The sequence below is a fragment of the Syngnathoides biaculeatus genome, chromosome 7, assembly GCF_019802595.1.
Source record: "Syngnathoides biaculeatus isolate LvHL_M chromosome 7, ASM1980259v1, whole genome shotgun sequence".
In the NCBI taxonomy this organism is placed as follows: Eukaryota; Metazoa; Chordata; class Actinopteri; order Syngnathiformes; family Syngnathidae; genus Syngnathoides; species Syngnathoides biaculeatus.
In genome coordinates, this window is record NC_084646.1 from 28,987,827 (window position 1) to 28,998,061 (window position 10,235).

The 10,235-nt window shown below is 40.2% G+C and overlaps 1 long non-coding RNA gene across 1 annotated transcript in view; it reads left to right on the plus strand.

Moving 5' to 3' along the window:
• The window catches only part of LOC133503764 (uncharacterized), a 65,520-nt gene extending 56,376 nt beyond the window's left edge, over window positions 1-9,144 (plus strand). The window contains exon 4 of the long non-coding RNA XR_009795832.1: window positions 8,933-9,144. This is a non-coding gene — a long non-coding RNA (uncharacterized LOC133503764). The remainder of the gene's footprint in view (window positions 1-8,932) is intronic.
• The last annotated feature ends 1,091 nt before the right edge of the window (window positions 9,145-10,235 follow it).

Consider the following 10,235-nt stretch of genomic DNA (forward strand, 5'->3'; position numbering starts at 1 on the left):
TTGCAGGAAGCATCTTCTGCACAAGAGGTTGACATTGAACCAGCAGATGCTGATTCTGACAAATCCCAAGCTTTAGCACAACATATTTCAAGATTTTTTGACAGTAGATAATATACAGTAATAATTATTTCAACCTCAGGTGTTATCAAAACACTCTTTTTGAAAGACCAAATAATTATGTCATAATGTTATGTAACATATTGATTCAAAATATAAGCACACAGTTCAATAAAAATGCTGTTATTCTAGTTCTTTGGTGTATGTCTACTTCATATACAAACATATATATAAACATTCACACAAAGAAAAAAAATCAGGATGTAGACCATTTAAATCCTGTGTACTCTTTCCAGTCTGGATTAGAAAAGGTGTCACGAATCTTTGACATAAAGTGGGATGGAAGTGGCACACTGTAATTTCTGCCAAGAACTCCCCAACACCATCTCACAAGCTGTCTATAAGCAATATGTTTATGTCAGTTGGTGACCTCAACCCCATTGGTAGAAGCTGCCTCAAAGAACCCAGACTGTGCTTGCTCATGGGAAGGCATGTCGGTGGAATTGAGGAGATTTTTGAAGTATTCTCCCCACTGACTCACAATGTCCAGAGTCAAAGTCAGCATCAACTCATTCTCTCTATAAACAGTTTTGGTGCTGCATGCTTCCCCCTCCTGAGACGCTGGCTGGTGGACCAGAATTTCCTCAAATCCATCTCAAAGTCTTTCTCCATGAACTCACCGAAATCCTCCCATATCCGAATTTTTGCTTTGGTGACCACCAAAGCTGCATCCCACTTGGTGTGCCAGTACCCATCAGCTGGAACCAACTCACCACCAGGTGGAAATCAATTGACAACTCTTCCAGCCTCTTCACCCGGGCGTCCAACAAATGCGGTCGCAAGACCAATAACATGACCATAAAATCAATCATTGAAATATGACCTAGGGTGTCCTGGTGCTCAGCGCACAGGTGGACACCCTTATGTTTGAAAAATGTTATGGACAATCCATGATAAGCACAGAACTCCAGTAACAGAACATCACTTGGGTTCTTATTGGATGGTGGAGGGGTCACAGTTCTGGGGACCGTGGTTCAAATCCCAGCCCCCATGTGGAATTTGCATGTTCTCCCTGTGCCTGCGTGGGTTTTCTCTAAGTGCTCTGGTTTCTTCCCACATCCTCAAAACATGCATTAATTGGAGACTAAATAGACTCCTTGGTCTGATTGTGAGTCCAACTGTTGCCTGTTCTATCTGGCCTGCAATTTGCTGGCAGCTATATCAGGGCGTACCCTGCTTCCTGTCCTAAGATAGCTGGGGTAGGCACCAGTACTCCCGCGACCCTTGTGAGGATAAATAGCTCAGAAAATGGATGGATGGAGGAATGGAAGATTTTCTGATTCTGAGAACTGAAGAAAAATTGGTATGTTCATTTGGTCAGTAACATACATTACAGTGATGTGTTGTATATTCCTGCCTTTGTGGAATCACTTACTGAAAAAAATGTGTTCTGCAAATTCTGTTCCTGCAATTCTCGTGAAATACAAGGGAAACAATTCAGCTTTTTTTTTTTCTTGAGAAGAGATTTCACAGAATGACTAATTTGTAGAACAAAGGGAAGTGGAAGAAGCTCTGAACTTAATTTGATGCACTCATTATTTGTACTGAACCGTTTAAGCAAAGCTCCAAAGAGTTCTGCCTTTTTTGCTGGTGTGGAATTTCATGGAATTGGTGTTAAATTCATCTGTCAATGACATTGTAAAAGAAGATAAAAAAAAAAACAGAGGTCCACATGGAAACAGTCGATCATACTAATCAGCCTTGCTTTCATTACAGTAATATGCTTGAAAACAATTGAAGTTATAGATCAGAATTCTATTCTCATAATTTCCTTTATTTAACGATAATCTGACAGAATCAATACAAATAATATCACTTTCCCTTGCTAGAAAACACAGCTAACTTGATTCTTAATCAATGAATATTTGTCACTGTTTAGGTTTTAAATTACAGCTGTCTACGATGACCTTACACTGGGTGCTCGAGCTGCAAGCAAACATTCAGCTCAGTGCTTTCGAAAGACATCTCCTAAAGTAAATCTGTTGTGGTTTTTCATGTTTTTACCTCTGGAATATAGTAGTACCTTGAGATACAAGTTACTTAACTTTATATTTGACTTGTGAACACAGACTTGAGAAGCAAGAGGCAGTGAACTCATTTCAACATGCTTTAAGATAAGCAGCAGTTTGCAAAATAGAGAGAAAGTAATCAAAAAAGTGGCCTCAATATGTTTTGATCCAACCTGATTAACTTTACATTTAAGATAAACATGAAAAATAAGAATTACACCATATTCATTTAAAATCTAAATAAATTGAAGCCGTTCAATGTGGTATCTTACAGCTAATGCTACTTACCATCAATGTTGGTGACATATCCCTTTAAGCAATGGATTTGAATGCAATTGGTTCATTTACAACAGAAAGACAATATAACATCACTCACAGCCATATATACATTAGACTGTACATAGCTTTATATGCATCCCGATTGGGCCACAAGCCAATTATTGCCATATCTTTGTATTCACATCTTGTTTTTGACATTAAGACATCAACAGGATGCGTTTCAGCAGCTGCTCAAACCCTGCGGTTTCCAACGGTTTTTCAATGGGGACGCATACCTGCCTGTAAGTGACAAGCAGGATGTTTGCAGAATTGCGGAGTTGCTGAACAGGAAGCCTGTGACACCCTTGAGGTACCAAACAGGATGTTTGCAAACAACTGATTTTAACTGTTTTTCCATTGAACCTTTAGTAAAGAATATGATGCTTTGAAACTGCTTTGTGAAAAGAATATAACCTGTGTATGACTGTCTCTCTCAGACAAGGCAACACAGGATGTGCAACCAATGAGAACAAGCCTGAGAATGCATGAGACAATTGTATTCACAAAAATGTTGATACATTTATGCTATTGCTTAAGAACTAGAGTGAAACTGAACGCAAGTTTGAGGTCGTGTTTAAAGGATGCACCTGTTGGTTAAGGGGGAAATGACAGTTGAGTTTAGGGGTGCCTGGCCATAATTTGAGTGAGCTAAGAGGGGCATGACAAGTGAACCCAGGGATGGCCAAAGGGGCCCAATAGGATAACAAAGAGAGCCCTTCCCACTGGGCGTAGATACAGCCAAAACCTTCCAGAATGTTCCACCAAAAAGCTATAAAAACCTTGGATACGGAAGTCCGAGGCTGTTTGTTTATTTCTTGCTGACAAAGAGACAGGTCCTTCTGTAGGAATAATAGCCGTGTGGCAAGCTGGCGGGGAGAAGTCTTCAAGCAGCTTGGGATGCTTATTTTTGACTACTCCCTCTAAGATTGGGTGCGAGTAAAACAACTACTATAATAAGGTAATGGCAGGATAATACCAGCGATATTACGTGCTTACATAAGAAGGGCAAGTTGGCTTGACAATCTATCCTTAATCCTAAAATTCCTTATAACTAAATTAGGCTTCGAGCTTCGTAGAACTAACCCTAACCCTAACCCTCATAGGCTCACTCAAAAATGTCTATTTTCCCGAATTTCTAATGCTTTTGAATGCTTTTAATTTTACTTCATTTTTATTACTTTTTACTACTTTTATCATTTATCTCATCCTGCTTACCATCAGTATTATCATTTTAACAATTTTTACTTTTATTGATTTATGTTCAATTAGCATCGAATTTTGCCTAAACATCACAATCATACCGCGCGTCTGGCAGGGAAGACTGTCAAGAAATGAATGTTATCCGAACAATTTTTATCATTTTATAAAATACTTAAAATTTCCATTTTCATCTATCTTTGTCATTCTTATATTGAGTTGTCTCATTATTCCCATTCAACCTCATTAAAGATCGATCCTCAACGACAAAAACATCATCTAGTCGTGAAATTCCATTTTAATCAGTCACACATTGATAATCTCCATCTTAAGATAAAACAAATCCCTACGATCCTAACAAGGATTGCTAAATTTACTAGGTCAATGACAAGTGCAATCGATTCATAAGAGATGAAGCTGCTGTAAAAGCGGAGTGATCACTTTGTCACCCTTTTACTCTGTAAGGATACTCGACAAGGGCTGATAAGTGATGGCAGACCGGATTTGCTCTGCAAAACTAAAGGCAGTTAGTACACCTAGGCGAATTCATCTCGACACCGACTGAAGAAGCTCCCGTCCTCTTGCACGCACGGCGTTAGAGTCGGCTGGGGTAAAGGGGTAGCTTAACCCTTTAACTGGAGAGTCGGTCAGGACATTTCTCCCGATTAGTCCTGCGGATAAGGCATTGTATACACTACATCTGCTGGATGGTCTGGCGTGGCTCGTGTATGGACAAAAATAAAAACGCTATATAGAGGGGCCAGGGCCAATTACCTGCGTGTATTGTTGTATGGAAAATACAGAGGTTCTGATCATCTCAGAAACAGAAAGAGTTGTGATTGGTGCAGATTGTAAAAGCTGGCACTACAAAGTATTAATGCAATGGGGCCAAATAATATTGGACCCACCACTTTTCAGGTTTTTATTTGTTAAAAAAGTTTAAAATATCCAATAAATGTTGTTCCACTTCACGATTGTGTCCCACTTGTTGTTGATTCTTGACAAAAAAATAAAATGTTATATATATATATATATGTTTGAAGCCTGAAATGTAGCGAAATGTTGAAAAGTTCAAGGGGGCCAAATACTTTCACAAGGCACTGTATATTCACCAGGTTGGACATTGAAGAAGGAGAAAATGACATCTAAAACCTTTAGAGAGGGGTAGAGATAGAATGTGCAGCAGGTTAGGGTGATTAAAGACATAGGTGTAAATGTGTTAACTGTTGTCACTTGTGTGCTAAATAGATGAAAAAAATACTCTGAGAAGTTCATCAATGAAGGAAATGAGAGAAGAAAGAGTATAAGAGGGAAATGTGGTGGATCAGGAATTGACAATGATTAGTAAAGTTAGGAAGGCACTAAAGTTGATGAAAAATGGAAAGGCAGTTGGTCCAGAAGACATACCTGTGGAGGTATAGAAGAAATTTGAAGAAGTGTCTGTGGAATTTTTGACCAACTTGTTCAACGAAGACTAATGAGTGAGAAGATGCCTGAAGAATGGAGGAAAAGTGTGCTACTTTCCATTTCTAAGACCAACGACACATAAGGATGTCGTGGGAATGAGTAGTGGAGGCTGGACTCAGGACAGCAGTAAGTATTTGCGAGCATAAGTATGGTTTCATGCCTAAAAAGAATACCACAGATGCAATATTTCCCTTGAGGATTTTGTTGTAAAAGTCCAGAAAATGTCAGAACGAGCAACATTGTGTGGTGAGGTATGCCATATGTGTGACAGAAGAATTTAAGGTGGAGATGGGACTGCATCAGGGATCAACTCCCCTTCCTGTTTGCATTGGTAATGAATATGGTTACAGATGAGTTTAGACTGGAATCCCCTTGGACCATGATGTTTGCAGATTACATAGTACTCTGCAATGAAAGCAGGGAGCAGTTCATGTGTACATTTACAAAAGTGAAGGCATCCACTGGAAAGGAGAGAAATGAAGATTACCCAAAGTAAGACAGAGTAGATGTGCATGAATGAGAGGGGTGGAGGGGGATGAGTGAGGCTGCAGGGAGAAGTGATAGCACGGGTGGACAACTTTAAATACTCGGGGTCAACAATTCAGAGAAATGGTGAGTGTGGCAAGGAAGTGGAGAAACTGGTCCAAGCAGGGTGGAACGGCTGGCGGAAGGTGTCAGGTGTGTTCGTTTGACAGAAGAGTCTCTGCTAGGATGAAGGGGAACGTTTATAAAACAGTGGTGAGGCTAGCAATGATGTATGGATTAGAGACAGTGGCACTGAAGAGACAACAGGATGCAGAGCGCTGGAGCAGGGGAAAATTAAGATTTTGAGGTTCTCTCTCAGCATGACCGGGTGGGATAGGATTAGAAACTAGATAATCCAAAATTAGATCCATAAATTAGCAAATCCAAAATTAGATGTCATGGAGACAAAGTGAGAGAGCACATACTTCAATGGTTTGGACACATCCAGAGGAGAGTGATACGCTGTTTCCTAACAGGACAAGTTGAAAGGAAAAGAAGAACATTCTGCATAGTTGTACAATCACTCATTCAGAATGACTAGTGGTGCAATACTGATAAGATGGGGGAAGGAGTTGAAGTGACTCAATGTGTAATTATGAATCCCACGTAGATTGTTTGGCAGGACATGCCCTGCTGCAATATGATTGGCTCCTGATTCCAGGCAGGATTTCCTAGAACCTAAGAAAGATTCAAAATAATGCCCCAATGAACAATATGTCAATTTATCTGTCATTCAAAGCCTCCAAGTTGTCAAAGTGTGCACATTAAAAGAAGCAACATTCAATTGATTCAGTGTGAAACAAAGTTTAAAAAAAAAATATATTTAAATATGTAATCACTCGATATTTTTATCCATTCACCCATTTTCGGTACTGCTTATGCTAACTAGGGTCGCAAGCATGCTGGAGCCCATCCCAGCTGTCTCTGTACAAGAGGCGGGGTACACCATGGACTGGTCACCAGCAGGACACATACGGTGTTGAAAAAAACCTCACATTCATACCCAATGGACAATTTAGAGTCTCCACTTAAATTACCATGCATTTTTTCTTTTATAGGGTGGAGGTGGGGGTTTGAAATCAAAGTATCTGGAGAAAACCCAGAGAGGAACAGGGAGAACATGGAAATCCCACACAAGTGAGGCCAAATTTGAACACTGGTCCTCAAAACTGTAACTGTATCAAGCCTCCACTGTTCCATCTGTACATTCAACCATCCATCCATTTTCTTCACCACTTATTCTCACAAGGATCGTGGGAGTGCTGGAGCCTATCCCAGCTGTCAACGGGCAGGAGGCAGGGTAGACCCTGAACTAGTTGCCAGCCAATCACAGGGCACAACACTTTTCAGCTGCACCACCGTCCTGCCCTGTATTTTATTATGAAGTAAAAACATGATGGGTTGCTACTTTTCTTAATCAAAATATTCTTGCTATTAATTTCGAGAAGGATGGAAGTTATATAACTTCCATTCATTTTAATGGGAAAGATGAGTTGAAATCAAACTCGCATTTTGAGGCACCACAGTGCTATATTTTTATGAAGTGTTGTCAGACTGGACCAACAACTGGGCTACAATCTCAGGATGTGGAAATGTGATCTGGAAAGCTTTACAATGATTTGTGAAGGTAACTCACACAAGGAGAATTATTGCTCGGGGCATTGCAGGAGTGTGTGGGCATTTTCAATTTCTGTGCTCATATTTGCTTCCAAAGTATGTTAAAATAGTACAGGACATGTAAGATGGCAGCAGAACAATGGTGGGGTGTGCCTTAGGTGTCACAGAATAATTTAAGGTGGAGGTGGGACTGCATCAGGGATCAGCTCTGAGCCCCTTTTGTTTGCAGTGGTAATGGATAGGCTGACAGATGAGGTTAGACTGGAATCCCCTTGGACCATGATGTTCGCAGATGATATTGTGATATGCAGTGAAAGCAGGGAGCATGCAGAGGAGCAATTAGAAAGATGGAGACATGCACTGGAAAGGAGAGGAATGAAGATTAGCCGAAGTAAAACAGAATATGTGTGTGAATGAGAAAGGTGGAGGGGGAAGAATGAGGCTACAGGGAGAAGAGATAGCGAGGGTGGAGGACTTCAAAGATTTAGGGTCAACAATCCAGAACAATGGTGAGTGTGGTAAGGAAGTGAAGAAACGGGTCCAAGTAGGTTGGAACAGCTGGCGAAAGGTGTCTGTCTCACCTCCCTGGTGAGGTGTTCCGGGCATGTGCCACCAGAAAGAGACCGCAAGGATGACTCAGGACACGCTGGAGATACTATGTCTCTTGGCTGGGAACGCCTCGGGATCCCTCCAGTTTGATGAAGTAGCTGGGGAAAGGGAAGTCTGGGTATCGTTGCTAAACTTACTGCTCCTGCGACTTGACCTGGAAAAGAGGTAGAAGATCGATAGATGTATAGATGGATGGATGGATGGATGGATGGGCTTATGAAGCCTTTTTCATACAATTATATACTGTAATCCTTACTTAACTGCTGTCTTTGTGCAGATTGGTAATAATAAGTTATAGGATAATGGCATGTTTGTTGTCTATGTATTTATATTTGCCTTCATTTTGCCCTTGTTTTACTCTGCAGTTTGCAGCTAGGATGGTATTGCAAAAGATAATCTGCTCTCAATTGCCTTACCAGATTCGATAAAAAGTTTCATTTATAAATACAGAATTTCTGACTACAAATTTGGGTTCTGTTGTCGTCATACTTGCAGAACCCCACATTAAACTGAGGACCCCGTGTCCACCAGGATATTTAAAATGCATCCCAGGTCAGACTAGTTTATATACTTTTTTTTTTTTAAAGTAACTTGATTTTGACAGGTGTTATGTTATATGTGTCCTGTTTGTGACCAATTGAGGGTGTACTCCGCGTCTCACCCAAAGATAGCTGGGATAAGCTCCAGCACGTCCATGACCCTAGTAAGGATTACCCGTATGGAAAATGGATGGATGGATAATTTATTGTATTGTACATTCACTTGTCTTTAGTTTCTTGATAAGGTTCTCTCAAGGCACTTTTAACATAAGAGTCTGTAGTTATATTTTCAAATATGATATACAATTACTGGGCGACACAGTGGAGAAATGGGTAGAGTGCTGGTTTCACAGTTCTAAGTTCCAGGTTCAAATCCTGGGTCCACCCGTGATGAGTTTGCATGTTCTTCCTATGCATGAATGGGTTTTCTTCGGCCACTACGGTTTCCTACTACATCCCCCAAAACATGCTTTAATTTGAAACCTTAGATGTGATTGTGAATGCAACTGTTGTCTGTCTCTATGTGCCCTGTAGTTGGCTGGGAACCAGTTCATGGTGCACTCCGCCTCCTGCCCAATGAATGCTGGGATAGGCATCAGCACCACAGCAACCCTTTTGAGGATAAGCGGCTTGTAAATATGAAATGAATAAATGAATGTAATTCCTGTATGTTTTCAAAGGCTATTTTTTCACTGCATTATTTTTTAGGGTTTTTGCCTTCTATAAAAGTGGGTCATGACAACATATGTTAAACATTAATTTGAGCCTTTTTTTAAATCTCCTGGTCGTTGTATTTTTTATTTTTTTTTGGTTTGTTTTCATAACTCCATAACTTTAGGAACTCACAAACATATGCGTGCCCGACCTCTTTGTTCTCAGCCCTCCATATAAAGGATTATGGATTATGAGTTTAACCATTTGTTTTTTGTGTTTTTTGTTTTTCTTCAAAGACAAAATGTGAGCGGCTTGGTGTCCAATTCCTTAAAGCATTTGCCTTACTATTCTACGGTTCCGGGTTCAAATATGACCTCGCCTGTGTGGAGCTTGCATGTTCTCCCCATGCTTGCGTGTTTTTGTTTTCTCTCCAATTGCCTTCCACATTGGAAAAACAATCATGGTAGGTTGATTTAAGATACTACAATATTTGTTGGTGGGAATATGAGTGTGAATTGTTGTTTGTATGTGCCCTGTGACTGACTGGCAACAAGTTCAGGGTGTACCTATCCTCCCACTCAAAGTGCGCCAGCACATCCGTAAGTAGTCATGATAAGTGGTTCAGAAAATGGATGCGTGAATGGATAAACAAATTGTCTAATAGTATAATTGGATTGTCAAAAACAATAGTATTATTCTTTGGCTGAAATAAATCAAACTATTGACATGGGTGGTTAAAAAGCTCATATTGTCAGTAAGTGTGACAGTGCCACTGCTCTGCCACTGACTCCTATTAAGTTACATGCACTACAAAACAAGCTTTATTAATATTAGATGTCAGCCCCAAGGGAAAGCTTTGACCTCTTCAACGTAATGAGAAATGGACACTTGTTTACACAACACTGCTCACTTGTATGAGAAAGGGACTTTCTATATAAACACAATTTTTAAATATTTATTTTTACCTGCTGTCTTGTTCTTTCTTTCACAGCAGAGTGTGGCATTTGCGAGTGGCATTGGCTCGAGCTTGTAAGGATACACTGGGTCAAAGTCTACTTACAAATCAATCTTTGTGTTTTAATCTGTTTGCGGGACATGGTGACAGGGATCTACTGCACCAACAAAATCAGGACTGTATCAGGATCTTGATATATAACTTGATTTTCAAATACATGCCTGTTGC